At 35.8% G+C, this 16400-nt stretch overlaps 1 protein-coding gene across 2 annotated transcripts in view; it reads left to right on the forward strand.

Annotated features, from left to right (window-relative positions):
* The window catches only part of LOC117168858 (dynein heavy chain, cytoplasmic), a 318168-nt gene that overhangs the window by 110511 nt on the left and 191257 nt on the right, over window positions 1–16400 (forward strand). The window lies entirely within an intron of this gene.

Genomic DNA, 16400 nt, shown 5'->3' on the forward strand with positions numbered 1-16400 from the left:
ATACGCTGTAAAAATACATACAGCATTGCATTTACATGACACTATGAATTTACAAATAACAGCGTAGTTACAATTTGTCTGTGTAATTTAAATTGACGGAATGTAGAAGTCCTTGATAGAAAGCGAAATTACATGCAGTATGTTATTGTTACAGACGGCCAGGCCTAGGCCGGAAAAAGGAGTGTTCGGTTATTCTACCTTCATTTGTTTACAAGATATTCTTTATTATATACGACGGTCTGTTTGATGGCGAAAATAATGTTATTTTGAATAAATTTTACGAACTGTCTACCGTTACGGATTTTTCCGTAAGACTAACCCTTTTTCCAGCTCATCCAGGGCTAAAGTTATGGGAAATTTCGTAATATTAGTCAGCGCCTAACTTACAATGAAAAAATAATTAAGTTTTCTATTAGCAGTATTACTGGGTCTGCTTTGGGTAATTAACGTTTTTCTTGTCAAGTGACAAGCACAATCTTTTTCAACGCAAGTGGCTGTGAATTTACAGGCAGTGTGTTTTTTTCAGTGTCGTTCGTTTTTTTTAAGCAAGAGTCGTTCATTCACGCAGACTCTTGTAACTTCAGTACATATTATATGGGTTCATTAGTTTCCAACGTATTTCGATGTAAAATAACACAGCATTTTTTACAGTGAACGCAGAAATAGGAGACCATTTTTTTATTTAACATTATTTTAACACCATCCGGTCGTAAGTGCAGATAATTTTTGCCCCCCCCCCCCCCGATTATTTTAAGTCTGAAGACAAAGGTATCGTTTCATGGCCTTTTAATATATTTTAGTTTCTCACTTTTTTAAACAGTTATTTTTAAACCTCTGCTCTAAAAAAAAGATATATTTGCCTTAAACGTTTAGTTTGATTTGCAAAAAAAATTTTCCTAAGTATTTAATGACAAAAGGTATGTCTAACCCTTTTAAATTTATGTAATACTATAGAAAATCAGTTTCTTTATAAATTTCTTATTTCTGGCGCATTCTTCAACGTAATAAAACAAATTATTGGCTTGTAGTTCCCTGAGATGGACAAGTCGCCTTTTTTTAGGAGTCTTCGGCTTTCTATGTGAGATGGAGATACAGGTCAGATGTTGGTGTATATGTGTAAACTTCTTCCACCAGCAGGTCTTGATACCATCTTGTCCTGCCGGTTTTTCGTCATCGACCAGACTAAGCCAAGTGCCTGATGACATGAAGATGTTATAAATAAACTTAATATGATGTTTAAAGTATTTTGCAAGAATATTGTAGTAGGTACAAAATTAGGAAAACGGTGTAGTTTGAAGTTGGTCTTTTTCCTCTGGATGCTTTTTTAGAGCTACCATCTGCTGCTCCACAAGTTTTTGGTTGCCTGCTTCCTGATGGTCTACAAACTATCTTACAATGTGAAAGGTGTTTCATAAAACCAGATTCTAAGCGGCCGGTACCAGTACAAGCAATGTCGGCGACTTAGAATTCTCGACTTTTTTTCTGAATGTACTGGAATATATCTATAGAAAGGCATCTAGCCATAGGGCAAGTTGTTTATGCATAACGCCCGTCAGATCATTATGTCTGTGCCTATATTCTCTATGACTCATTTACAAGACAACCGTCAATAATATGCTCCATAGATTTGTTGATATCTCCACTCGGCGCCTGTCAAAAACGTTTCGATGTGACACGTGCTTCAGGGCCTTCTCTGATGTCAAATTGATCCTGACAACTTGATCCTGAGATTCAAGAATACCCAGGTATTTAAATGAGTCGCCCTCAGCTATTACCTCGATATCATTCCCGTTATTTTACTCTGCGGCCCCTAATTCTTCTCTGGCGAAGTGCACTGTTTTGTGGATCCCATATTAAATTGTAGTTTGAGTTACCGCCAGCTGATCAGCGATCAAGTTCCCAAGAATTATTAATTACACAGGACCACAAAATGGTTTTTGGAATCTACTGGGATTCTAATAGGCGCACTTTATGTTTTTGGGGTCGCTGAACACGAACCCATTCGCAGAATTGAGCCTGCATGTCAGGATTTGCAGTTAAATTCAAAAAATGATTAAAAACACAAGATCCACATTCACAAACCTACAAACCCCAAACGCACTAACCTCAATTCCACAAACTCAAATACCTCACATCTTATAATACCAATTGAGAAGTTGGGGTATAATTTGGAGTTGGTGGGTTTTATGGTTTGTTAGTTTGTGGTTCGTGGGTTTGGGGTTTGTACATTAGTGGATATGGAGCTTTTTGGATTTGGGGTTCGTATGTTTGTGGATACGGAGCTTTTAGGTTTGTGGTTTGGGGCTTGTAGTTTTGGAGCTTGTGGATTTAAGGTGTATGGGTTTGGAGCTTTTTGATTTGGGGTTTGTGGGTTTGTTGATATGGAGCCTGTGCGTTTGGGGGTTGCTAGTTTGTGGATTTGGGGCTTGTTAATTTGGGGTTTGTAGGCTTGGGGACGAAATTTATGCAGACATTCCAGGTTTTTAACCATTTTTTGAATTCTACTGCAAAAAAAATTTTGTTTTCGGAATCAACTAGAAGCGTCTTTCCGATAACTGTTTGCTGTGGTAATTTGCAAAGTTACCAGAATTATTACTTATTTGAATAATTTTAATAAATAAAATTCAGAGATTGGCCCTACATTTTTTAGAAAAACTCTGGACATTTTAATGATCTAAACATTTTAAATCGTGAAAAATAACTTTTGTGAGTTACTTTGTTTATAAAGTAATAAAATTTTTTTCAAATTAGTTTCAACCACTATAAATTATTTCTAGATATTATTAGTGCAGCCATAAGACCTTTTGTGATAAATCTGAAAATCTTTAATACAATGGAACTTATGAAAAGTTACAAAAATAAACTTTGCCGTTAAATAAAAAATTAACCATGTTATTTATAAAAAGTGAAAGCACAAATGATTTCGAACTTAAAAAATCCTTTATTTAGAAAACAACTTCCAAATCAAAAGAATGTTTTAGATTAAAAATCAAAACTTTAAGTGAATGAAGCGCTGTGTAAGTAGTAAAAGATTTGACTTAAATTTTGAGGGCTTTCTATGTTTGGCCATTTAAATCAATATGGCGATTAAACGATTTCCAAAACCATATTTCTAAATAAGTACTAGCGTAATAGATAAGGGATAGAAGCACATAGAAAAACTGGGAATTAAAAGAGAAAGGCGAAAGGGCTCAATTCACCAAGAGATAGAAAGCAATAGACGTAGACAGGCAACAAAAAGGGATAATGCAGGTAAAGAGAAGTGGATTGAAAGGTTTCTCTCAATTTGAATCAGTCAAAATGTAATGATATAAATAGCCAGCAGTGCAAATAGCCAGTTATCAATCTGGAATGATAAATAGATAGAAAAGTATAGACGGGAATAGGTGAGGAATATAGAAGTGGGAAGTAAAAGGCATAGTATTAGAACTATATTGGCAAAGAGGTCGAAGAAGACAGGCTAGGATATGCGAGGAATATGCAGGCATAACTAAAGGAATTCCAGATATGCAATTGATAGAAAGATTTGCAGGTGGAATATGAAAAGACGAGAGATAGGCTGGGGTAAATCAATTCAGGCGTAAGCGAACAAAGCATGGTGAATCCAGTTGATGATTACTATATATATTGAATTATTGAATATATGAACTTGGATAAATTTAGCCTTCGTAACACATTGAACACTTAAGTACAAAATATACGGATTTTATTTGATATATTTTGATTCATAAAAAATGAAAATGATGATTAATAGTAAGATAATATCTATCTTTTTACTTCCAGTAGCAATTAATTAGTTTACAAAATTGTAAAGTAGCATTATTTTATCCAATTCAAGAATTATTTAAAGTACTGATAGCAATTAACGAACAGAAAAAAGACAAGACCACTGAAATTATAAGTTTTCTAGGTGATAATGAGGTAAAGGAACGTATTACTAGTTTTCAACATTGTGACTCTACTTTTTCAAATAGAAAGAAAATTAAATTTGACGGTCTCTCAGTAGTGCACATTACATCCTAATCAGGTAAATTGAACTTCAACACGGATAATTATTTAAATAATTTTTCAACCAACAGTTAGACAAAAAAAAAAGATAATCTAGATTTTTGGGCGTCAGTCCTTGCTTGGGACAAAGGCAAATCCATTCAATCAAGGTGACTGAGAAACCAAAAGACATGCGGAATCTATATTTAAAACGGGAAAAGGGAACCTCACTGAACGCTAAGCGTTTCAGGCTAAACGATAAAAGGGGAAAACTCACGGACTCCAATTAAAAGGGTAAAGCTTAACTTAAAGTACATGACAATCAAAAAGAAAAGATAAATGGTGTCCAAAAGATAAAGCAATCCAAAATCTAAAAGAAAAAAACAATAACAACAGCAAAAAAAGATAACAAAAGGCAAAAGATGTCAAACCAAGAAAAAGGTAAACCAAAATTTAAAAAGAAAACATTAGGGTGGACAAAAACTGCTACTCAGTCTAACCTTAAAATTGTAGGGGGGGGGGGGTGATTCATAATTAACAAGCTCAAATTTCTCATCAGAGCTAATAGCAACAATTTACTCAATACTTCGGAAAAGTACAACAAAAGACCAAAATATATATATATATAGGGGTAAAGAGAAAACAATAAAATCAAATAAAATCTATAAAAAATTGAAATGTAGGTCAAAAATAAGGGTTTTCAATTAATATTTAAATAGCAAGTTTTCGCCTGATAAAAATAAAAATTTCACAATTTGTCATTTAAAGTAAATATGTAGGAAACAATAAAAAAAAGTATAAAATGAATATATAAAAACATAGATATTTTTGAGAATGAACGTATGTCAGCATGCGTGGTTATTATACTAGAGATATTACGAAGGTATGGCAGGGGTCCGATTACAAACAATTGTAAAACTACGAATATTCCCTACTGTATTTAATTCTTGGAATTCACGATCAGGTACAAGGGTCTTGTACTCTCGTCGTCTTAGGTGTTCAGAGTTTAATGAGAAGCGATGGGAGACGAGAGAACAAGGAGAAATGGTCAGTTTTGGCATCGAGGCTCATACGATACACACGTTGTTCAGCTTTGATTAATAAATTCATTTAAATGCAAGTTCATACGTCTATTACTTCATTATTGAACGAAATATATTCGAAAGGAACATAATTATCCTCGTGAAAGTAAAATTAACGAGAAATACCTTACAGGTAAATCATGTTCCTTCGAACCGGATGTCTAGTTTACTAGTTTTCTTTTTTAAACATTACACGTGCGTTCGGAAAACATATAATTTAATACGTTGTGTTTGTGTCAACGAACTTACAGACAATAGCGAAAAGTGAACTTGTGGGCATTTGTGCAATGCTATATTACCGCAAGACGATTGTGACAATATACAAAATTGTGACTGCTCACAATCAACAAGAACGACACAAAAATCTAGCAGGTTTGCACGAGAAATCTGCGAGCGTCAAGATTGAGTCATCACGTCATACCTTCATGCAGCATTCGAGATACAAACGGCAAGTCCCTTCTTTATTGTAAGAACAATACGTTGATGCGAGTAGGTCAATGCTCTATAGGATAATTGGTAAGTGCTTCCTGGAATCACTAAATCACATGCATCTCTAATCTCTAATAACTAAATCACATTAAAAGGTCAACTAAATTCATCAAGAATCTTTTTGACTAATTACAATAAAGAGACTGAGAGATTCAGTTGCAATTTAGATTAGAACGATTTAATGCAGTTTTCGAACAATTCGATTTGGTTTGTGACAATCTAGAGGTGCTGGATGTTTTAGATGCGAGCAAGAATGAAAGATTCACGGTGTTAGACACTTATTTCGAAGTAACTAGTAAAGCGCAACAATTAATTTCCGAAACTTTCGCCGAGCATAACATTGCAGCAGTTCAAATAACTCAAGCTAGTGTATCAGGTACTCCGAGTGTGACCCACTCGCGCGATGAGGGACGCAGCACGCCTGGTGCGTTGAAATGAAAACTAAAACTTCCACAAGCGTCGCTTCCCTCTTTTAATGGACAACTTGAAAATTGGCTCTCTTTTGTTGCACTTATTGATAAACTCTTTATGCATTGATTGCAACTCTTTTGTTGCACTTATTAATAAACACGATGATATCTCGAATGTAGAAAAGCTTTAGTACTTGCAATCAGCTCTACGTAGTGAGGTGTTGCAAAAAATTAAAGTTTTTTCAATCTCTGAAGAAAACTGTCGAAAGGCATGGGATATCTTGAAAAGAGTTTATGAAAATCGTCGCTTACACATTGGACGTTATTTGTCATCGCTTTTAAATTTGCCAAAAGAAGACAAAGACAATCCTAAATGCCTTGAAATTCTCGCAGACAAGGCGATTTTGAATGTGGAGTCACTGACTAGCCAAGGCGTCAAGTTATCGACTGAAATTTTCCTTCAAATTTTGCCTGTTAAAATGCGAAAAACTGACAATGAAAACTCTGCACGATCTTTTACTACGTCGGGTAAAAAATGCATAGTTTGCTCTGAAGAACAACGCGCGCTTTATCAATGCAGTAAATTCAGAGAAACGTCGGTAAACGATAGAGTTAAATTAATCAAAAACTGTAAATTATTTGTTAATTGCATGAAATATCATGGAAAATCTGAATGTAGATTTGGAAATTGCAAAATACGTGGCAAGAAACACATCACTTTATTGCATTACCCGAAACCGATAAAAAATGACAGCAAAACCGATTAAAATTCCGAGAAATCGGTATGACTAGAGACTAAACAGTCAAATACTAGCTTTTGTTTTTCTACTGCTGCACTTATGTTTGACTTAATGACCACCGCACTTGTGAGAGTCACCGACAAAGACGGTAATCAACTAACATGCAAGGCTTTACTCGACACTTACTCCATGACGAATATTAAAGCAGAGATATTGATAAAGATATTGAAAATACCAAAAACGCGTTGCTCATTAACAATCGGCGCAAAGAACGAATTAAGCACTACTGCAGATTATTTTTCGAAAGTAACTTTGAAGTTGATCAATTCGTCATTTCAAAAGTCCCTGGTATATTTTGTAGTACCGGTTATAGCGAAGTCAGTACCGAGTGAAAGTTTCTCTAGAGAGAATTGTGATATACCGAATAATATAAAGTTAGCTGATCCGGAGTTTTACAAACCGTCAAGATTGATGAAAACGAAGATCTGATTTTGCAAAAGACTCGATTGGGTTGGATCGTCGGAGGTCATTTAAATTTCAATAACATCAAAAAGAAATCGCATTGCATTTAACCGATTTGAATTTCGATATTCAAAAGTTTTGGACTGTGGAAGAAATTTGCCATATAAAATCAACAAAATCGAACAAAGAATCACGGTATGAAGAAATTGTCAAAAAACATGTTACTCAAGACGAAAACTGTAGATGCATTGTAGCTTTCTGCAAAGAAAATTCAAAAAACGATCAAGAATTTGCAAAACAGTACGAAAAGGGAATGAATGAGTACATAAACACTTCTCACATGACTTTGATAGAAAAAGAAAATGAAAACACTAACGGTTTTTACATTCCACATCTTCCAGTAATAAAAGAATTGAGTAACACGACGAAGTTTAGAATTGTATTTGACGCTTCAGCGAAATCAACAAACGGTATTTCATTAAATGATTATCTTCGTGAAGGCCCTATTATTCAAGACGATTTATTTACTATTTTATTGCGTTTTCGAAAGCATAAGTATGTTTTAATCGGAGATCTAGAAAAACTGTTTAGAAAACTTTGGGCATGTCTTGAAGACAGCATTTTTCTGAAAAGGCTTTGGCTATTGAATGACGAAATACGCGATAGGAGTCTAAACACAGTGACGTTTGGTCTCAAGTCAGCCCCTTAATTAGATATACTTTGCTTACATTAACTCTCGGACGATGACAGAGATCGATTTCCGTTAGCGGCAGAAATTCTTAAAATCGTTATTGTTCGTAGACAATATGTAGACAGGTACTAACTCGCAAAAAGAAGCACGCAAGATCTGTCGGCAAATAATCCGTATATTAAAAACGGCTTGTTTGAATATGCGTCAATGTGCTTCCAACGACAATAGTATTCTCAAAGGCATTGCTGACCAATACTTGGATGAAAATTTTGATCTCGACAAAGATAACTCTTTGAAAACGCTAACTATTTGTTGAAAAGAAAAAAACGATACTTTCATTTATGAAATTTGAAATATTAAGGTTGATGAAAAAGTTAGAAAACGTAAAATCTGGTTAGATATAGCAAAAAATTTCGATCCTCTCTTTCTTCTCGGTGCAATAATACTATTGACAATGAAAATTATGCAAGATATCTGGCAATCAAAAACTGATTCGAAATCACGCGTCGCCTTATGAAAAAAGAGAACTATACCTTGATCTATTTTGAACTGTACTTTGATCAGATTCGACGGTAGCCTTGAGTTGGATAAGAATGCAACCTAGTTTATTACAAGTTTTTGTTGCGAATCGCGTTGCTGACGTTTATGCTAAAAATAACGATGAAAATTGGAATTATATTTGTTCCGCTGATAATCCTGCGGATGGGTTATCTCGAGGACAACTACCTCTCGATTTTTTGAAAAATATGATGTGGCTGAAAGGCTATTCCTGCCTTCAATACGATAAAGACTTATGGCCTGAAAAAACATACTTGGTATTAGAAATTTACCAGAAAGACAAAAAGTTCAAGTCTTTTTGATTAATATGCATAAAAACATATTTTGAGTTTTTTAAATTACCATTCTTCATTTTGGAGACTGATTCGAGCTATTGCTATATGCTTTCGTTGGTGTAAAAAATATCGTGATCAAAATTGTGCAAGAGCCAGTTTTTAATAGCGAAATCAGAAGTTTATTAAATAACGAACCACTGTCAGAGAAAAACAAATTAGCGTCTTTAGATCCCTTTTTTGACGAAAACGGTATTATTAATGGCCAATGAATGGTCTAAGTCAAGTAAGAGCTTTCATACATAAATGCGTTACGTGCTTTCCAGCCAGACTACGCATGATTGATTATAAGATGGGTAATTTGCCAAGCATTCAAATACGTGAAGCCCGAGTTCTTAATTACGTTGGAGTTGATTATTGCGGACCTTTTTACATAAAGGAAAAACGATACAGAAATAAAACATTCATAAAACTTTACTGTTCTATCTTCATATGTATGGTGAGTAAAGCGATTCATATCAAGGTTGTCGAAGATGACTGCTGACGCGTTCTTTGGAGCTTCAAGACATTTTGTTGCTAGACGAGGTATACCGCAAACAATACTTTCGGATAACGGCACGAATTTTCAAGGTGCAAAAATTCTTTGAAAGAATTGTACGACCTAATGCAAAGTTAAACGTTGAAAGAAAAAATACACGACTTTACAAGCATTAATAAAATCGAATGGCATTTTATTCCACCAAACACACCTAATTTCGGTGGTCTGTGGGAAGCTGCAGTAAAACAGTTCAAGCACCACTTCAAACGCGTCGCATACGATAAGCGTTTTACTTTCGTTGAATTTTCGACATTCGCTCATGAGGTAGAGGCAATATTAAATTCTCGGCCACTGACATCAGTGTCGGACGATCCAAACGACTTTGCTGTCCATACAGCAGAGCATTTTGTGATAGGTGATCCCATGATAAGCCTCCCAGAATGCAATTTTAAGAAGGTATCTTTAAATCGTTTGAATGCGTGGGAAAACATTGACAAAGTTAAACAATTATTTTGGGCACGATGGCAAAAAGAGTATTCGACCAGTTTGAATGTTCCTGCTAATTAGAAAGGTTACGATTCAGGGTTGCAAGTAGGGATGATGGTATTAATCAAAGAAGACAATGTGCCTACTATGAAATGGTATATTGGCAGCATCACGGAGATTGAAACAGCAGATGTCGGTAATGCAAGAACGGTTATCGTTGACACAAAAAACGCCATGAAAAAAAGACCAGCGACGTAAGTTGCTGTATTACCCATAGAAAATAATGAATAATGTAATACACAATTATATCTCATGTTTCACTCTCAAAGGGGGGAGAATGTTTGAGAACGAACGTATGTCAGTATGCGTGGTCATTATACTAGAGATATTACGAAGGTATGGCAGGTGTCCCATTACAAACAATATACTCTCGCCGACTTAGGTGTTTAGAGTTTAACGAGGAGCGCGGGGTGACGAGAGAACAAGGAGGAATGGTCAGTTTTGGCATCGAGGCTCATATAATACGCGCGTTGTTCAGCTTTGACTGATAAATTCACTTAAATACAAGTTCGTATGGCTATTACTTCATTACTGAACGCAATGTTTTCGAAACAAAAATAATTATTCTCGCGAAAGTAAAATTAACGAAAAATACCTTACAGGTAAAACAAATATAAATAAGAAAAATTAAAAGAAGCGCACTTAATATAATTCGATGGTAAAAGGGGTTTTTTAGATTATATGAGGGGTTTATAAAAAGGGTTTCTTAAAAGTAAAGCCGGAATGAGGTTTTCAATACAAATGCGATAGGGGTTCTTTTAAATGGGTATAAGGGATGGTCCTGAAAATTAGACAAGGGGTTTAAAAAAGCTTGCTAAACAAAAGGGTTCGTCTGTAGGTAAGTACAAAAAAAGAGAGTTTCGAAAGAATGAGGAGTTCTAAAAGTTCATATCAAAGGGGTTCTTGAAAATAGACATTAACTGGGGTTCTTAAAATCAGTATAAAAGAGTCTTACAATTTAGGTAAACAGGAGTGTTTGCAAAGATTATTGCAGGAGGATTTGCAATATGGGTACAAAAGGGGGGTGGGGTTTCTTGAAATTATAAAGATAGTTAAAAAGAATCGCAAACGTTACAAGCAAACGGGGTAAATGCGGGGGTAGTAAAATTGTTCGATAAGGGGAAGTGTCGACTGTATTCTGGTTTCGAGTTGCAAAACGAGGGGCCCCCTAATTCTTTACTGAAGGCTCGATTAGGGCTCTCCGATGCTCCCGATAAGAGAAAGTACGCACACAAAAAAAGAAAAAAGTGCCAACAAATGCATGTTAACAACAGAAACAAATGTAGCATAAATTAATTTTTGGTGGTAACTGCCCGGTCCATCTTCACTAGGAACGTTCCTTGGGTCTCAAATGACAAGAAAATAATTATCCATACTGTCCTTATGGGTAGATTCAACCATCCTACTCTGGATGTCAGAGAGATATGCGAAAATAAGAGATATAATCCGTTCTATCCTTCATGGAAGAATCTTGTATTTCGCCTTGGATGTCAGAAGGATAAGAGATAACAAAAGAGATCATCTGTTCTATCCCTAATGGATGAATATGGTATCCAGCCTTGGATGTCAGAAGGATTAGCGATCTAACATCCAGAAATTATGAGGGGACTATGGGTCCGAAGATATGTCGACAGTGATGGCGACGGTGAAGGTGGTCCCCATCGTTGTCGTTTCGGGACCGCGGAATTAAGAAATTAGATAATAAAAATTAAAACAGCCCTAAATTCCTAAAATTTAAATTAAAAATACAAAGACAATAAAATATAATATAACAAAAGGGAGGAGTACTGAATTTCCATACTCTTCGTGTTAACACAACAGTAATTTAATCAAAGTAATTTTTACGTAAATTCGAATTTGTGAGTTGCATAAACTCTACAACGTCACAACCATTTTTCTCCAAACAAATTGGCTTATTCTAATCTGAGCAATTAATATGTGTTTTTGTAAGTAAAATGCATTGAGTATATCCTAACTAACACACTAAAACAAACAGAAAATGAAAAAATAAAAAAATAGTGAACATAGATAGAATTAATTCTTTGAAATGGACAACAGGAGTGTACTCGATGATTGGCTCCTTTACTTATATATTCTGTCTTTAGAAAATAAATTGTTCTTATAAAAATAAAATTTCCTAAAATATTAAAATAATTATGTGCCATATATGTATGAACGTATATTTAATATCTCCCTTTTACGGATTTTAGGGCCTCTGCTCCCTGTACATATGTTTACATTCTATCCTTAATCTGACTTAAGCGCTACTTATATTCTAATGTTTCTTCTTACTCAAAAATAACTATATTAATGTAGTAATTCTAAAATGATAAAAAGAGCGATCTTCCAGGGTTTCCGTTTCCTATTGGTATTGTTATTATTTTGTTGGGCGGTGGAGCCCGTGAGGCTCCCCCCCCCCTGGCGCTCAAACGAAGAAGTCTATTGTGCCACAACCGTGGCGATTTCGCACGGAAATCGCTGATTCTTTTTCGAGTCTCTCAAAGTCGCTCAGTGATTCCCAAGGAACAGTCCCCTCGATATGGAGCCTCTTCTCTGGGAGCACACTGAACTCTTTTGAGGGGACCTACAGTTTAAGTTGCGTTCCGAACCACCAGAGCCCCTGTTTAAAGTACATAGAAAAATTTCTATTGGTACCGGCACAGGGATCGAATCCCAGTCCTCCTGCTTGGAAGCCTGGCGCGCTATCTTCTGCGCCACCGGGACTCTTTTCCGTTTCCTATTACCTTAAAAATAGTATATTCATTATTTTAAAATAAAACTTTTTACTAGTTATATTCCTTTAATACGATAACCCGTTTTGACCGGCCCTATTTCCTTGCTTTCTCTTACTTCTTCTAATTTCCTCATCCACGTGACTCCTCTCTAATACGTGCTCATGGCTCTATTTCGTTACAGAGATTCTTCTCTTTATCCATCCAATATCTACACACTCTCACTCATTTTCCATTCTAAACCTCGGCACCCTACTCCATTTGTCTTCCTATTTTATTTTTTGCAGATATTTTGGTTCCGTAAACCCCTTGACCATCGTATAACATCTGTTTTACTTCGAATCCATAATATTTTTTCATCTCTCTTCTCCTTGTCTTACTAATAGCTTTAACTCTATGTTCTGCCCACGACTCCTTATCTTATATCATGAACCCTCCTAATTTTTTGTCTTTTCTTCTTCCCATCTTGTGTTTCCCAAATTGCCTCTCGCCTTCTTTTTCCGCATTTCATCCAAGCATACTTCTGTTATTCTGCTCTCCTCTTTTGAGCTTCTCTTCAAACCTCCACGCTTTCTTAATGGGTCTAGTTACCATTTTTCCCTTCCTAGTTCTTATCTTAACATGTATCCTCGTCAACTCTAACTAACCCCCCATTACCCATGTTAGAGATCTCTCATGCATGTTTCAAACTTTCGTATGTTCCTTCCATTCAATTATGGTTCACATAGTATAACACAGATGGGAAACATTAGACTAATTAGTAAGGATGTTAGTTGTACCATATATTGTACTATTAATCTGTACTATATGTCTGTAATAAGAATTCAGATAAGCAATACAACTTTTAAAATGATAAAAATTTGTCTTTGTATAAAGTTCTGTCTTTCTCTTTGTTAATTTCTTCCATTTAATAACCTCTTTACTTAAATGATATTGTTCTTCAAGATTTTTTGGGCAATTTTGCCCCTGAAATACATTTTCCGTAGTTTTTACCGTGATCGAACACTCGATCGAACATGGAACCAGGAATTTCTGAAGACCATAAATATTTTCTGCATCTCTATCTTTGACTTTTTAATTTAGGGTTTTCGACGTGTAAACGTCTTGGACAGCGATATGGATCTTTGCGCAATCTTTGTGAATTTGTATCGCCTTTTTCATCAGTTTGTACCTTTCGTTTTTCATGTTCATTTTCTATGTACATCCATGAAAAATTTGTACAGAAATTCCGGATATGATGACAAATTTTTCAGAATTAAAAGATTTCACACCTGAGCAGGTGGGAACATAGGTGTTAATACGCGTTTTCATTTTAGATTTTATTTCCAAAGCTAGATGCAAATGGTCAGATATAGAAAATGCCTTTGTGTTGGTTCTAACTTTCTGAACTCTAGTAAAGCACAACCAAAATTCTTTTCAAGGTGTTTTAGTAGTTTTTCTAATCTTATGTTGTTTACATCAATGTTACTATTGTCCGGATGTGCTTCTAGTAAATCGGGTACTTGATCTTTATTATCCCTAGCACATATCCCATCAGCTTCAATCAGGGCTTCGTTATCTACGCCTTCCAAAGGGAGTTCATCAATAGTAAGCTGCTGTTCCACGTTCATTTTGTTGGGAGTTGTTTTAACAGCCAAAAGCAATCTGTTTACAGATATTGAGTTTTTTGGTCTGCCAAATTTTGCTAGTTTATTCTCACCGCTAGCTCTGGATACTGAAGGAAGAAGAGTCGATGATTTTCTCCTCTCTCATTGTGACAACTTTTCTTTGTGCAAAAATAAAGGTGCATTAACATCTTTGTTCATAAGTTGCCTTTTCAATCGCCGTTTAAGTTGCTGAACGTCTGCTACGGTTTCTAAAAGTTGAATTCGACCATGTGCCTCTGGGGCATGTGTTGGTATTAGATCATCATCAGACTGCGCAAAAACGTCAATAGACACTAGTTTATCGTTTGGTGCAGCTTTCTTAACTGATGTTCATTATCAACGTTTTTCCACGACAAATCGACCAGTCGTTCAATCTACATTGTTTGTTATTTTGAGATAAGTAGATTATTCCTGACGTCCTTCACCTTAGCGATAAAATCTCTTTCTGAAACTTCATGTATGTAAAGATACTTTTGCAGCAAAGTTTGTCCTGAGTTTATATCTCTTTTTGTTGTTCGTTTCATACTTGTACTATCATAATAAAGGCGCACTAATTTCTCTTTTATTGTGGCATCGAACTTGATGCTCTCCCACGGTATTTCTGTTTAGGTTATTGGCTCCCAATCGCTAACGCTAACCAAAGCATCGTCAGCAAGAACAGTTGATATCTTTCTGCAAAATTAGCATTTAAGTCCTTTATCATGAGTCGCTGCAGATCCCTTTTATGGTCTTGATACCTCTCCTACTTTTCCTTCTCCTTGGAAGTGCTGTTGTAGCCGGTCGGAGCCGAGAATTCGATCAAAAATATAGTTTGTTTCTCGAGGTCCTGGAGAACGATGTCAGATCTCGAATATGCAATGGGGACTGCTGTCCAAAAATTGTAGTTCCAGAAAATTTGGCAGTTCTCTTTTTTTATAATTGACTCTATCTCTCTCGCAGCTTTCGGCATGGCAGAGTCGTGGCCAACTATCAGTTATGTATTTCACATGGATGACCCGAAGATTTATGCTTCTGGTACAAGAAAAATTTAACTTGCTTTGAATATCGTTAAGGGGCACACAGTAGAGATGGTATGGACTTTCGATTAAACAAGTGTGCCAAGATTAATTTGAAGAAAAGAAGGATTACTGGCGTTATGATAATAAGTGTTCTACTCTACTCATTAGGGTTTGGTTCAGCGGATGAAGAATGAGCTTAAGGCCCTTGATATCACCACGTGTAAGATCATGCACATGCATAAGAGCTTGCATATCAATTCTTTCGTTCCGCTATTATACATTTCACGCCGTCAAGGCGGACGCGGACTTCTGAATTTCCAATGTCTTTATAACCGAATTGGTTTTGAGTGCAGATCACATGCACAAATGGCAGAGATCCTTTTTTACAAATGGCCAGGAAACACGAGATAATTGGGAAAGAAGTGTTTCTTTACAAAGCCGTGGAGCAGACAGTCGATACCCTTGGCCTGAATGTCCCGAAACAGGTTAAAACAATTCTTTCAAAAGCTGCTTGACAACAAATGCAGGGGAATTTTCATAGATATATAAAATGAAGAGGGTTTCATTTTCACATACCAGGAGTCGAACATGGACGGTTTCATTTAAGCGTGTCAAAACCAAGTTATTTTCGCTTTACCATACTGTCGCCACATTTTGAATCAAGACACTCCTGACGATAGCCGCAGAGCGTGTCATGCACATCCCGAGCACTTAGGACACCTTCTGTCTAGATGTTCAACTAACGCGGGAACTATGTACATCCAAATGTAAAATGTGGTACTAAAAGTACTTTATTACCATCTCTGTAAGTTCTATTTCATTAGCCCTTTATCGCTCTACCAAACACTCCTGAGAAAATAAGTCAATTGTCGAAAATCAAAATTCTTGAATATACTGGAATTCCATATTCTCCACAATTTTTTCTGTGGGAAACTCGAGGCCTGACAGTTCTCCTGGACTTCGAGAAACGAGCAATTTTCTTTATCGAATTTGCGGTACTAGCCGACAAGAGAACCACAGCCAAGATAGAAGAAAGTGAAGAGAGGCATAAACCTTATAAGGAAGTTGCAACGGTCATCTACACCACTTGTATTCATGTTGTTAGTATGCTAATTTTTGTCATTGTATTTATCGACGTATCCTGAACCCTTAGTTTAAAATTTTTTTATTACTTACAGGGGAATTAACCTTGTTGGTTTAAAAAAATGGATTTTTTTATCAGAGAGAAATAGAGAGTCACAATGCATTA

The sequence above is a fragment of the Belonocnema kinseyi genome, chromosome 3 (assembly GCF_010883055.1).
Source record: "Belonocnema kinseyi isolate 2016_QV_RU_SX_M_011 chromosome 3, B_treatae_v1, whole genome shotgun sequence".
NCBI classification, from domain to species: domain Eukaryota; kingdom Metazoa; phylum Arthropoda; class Insecta; order Hymenoptera; family Cynipidae; genus Belonocnema; species Belonocnema kinseyi.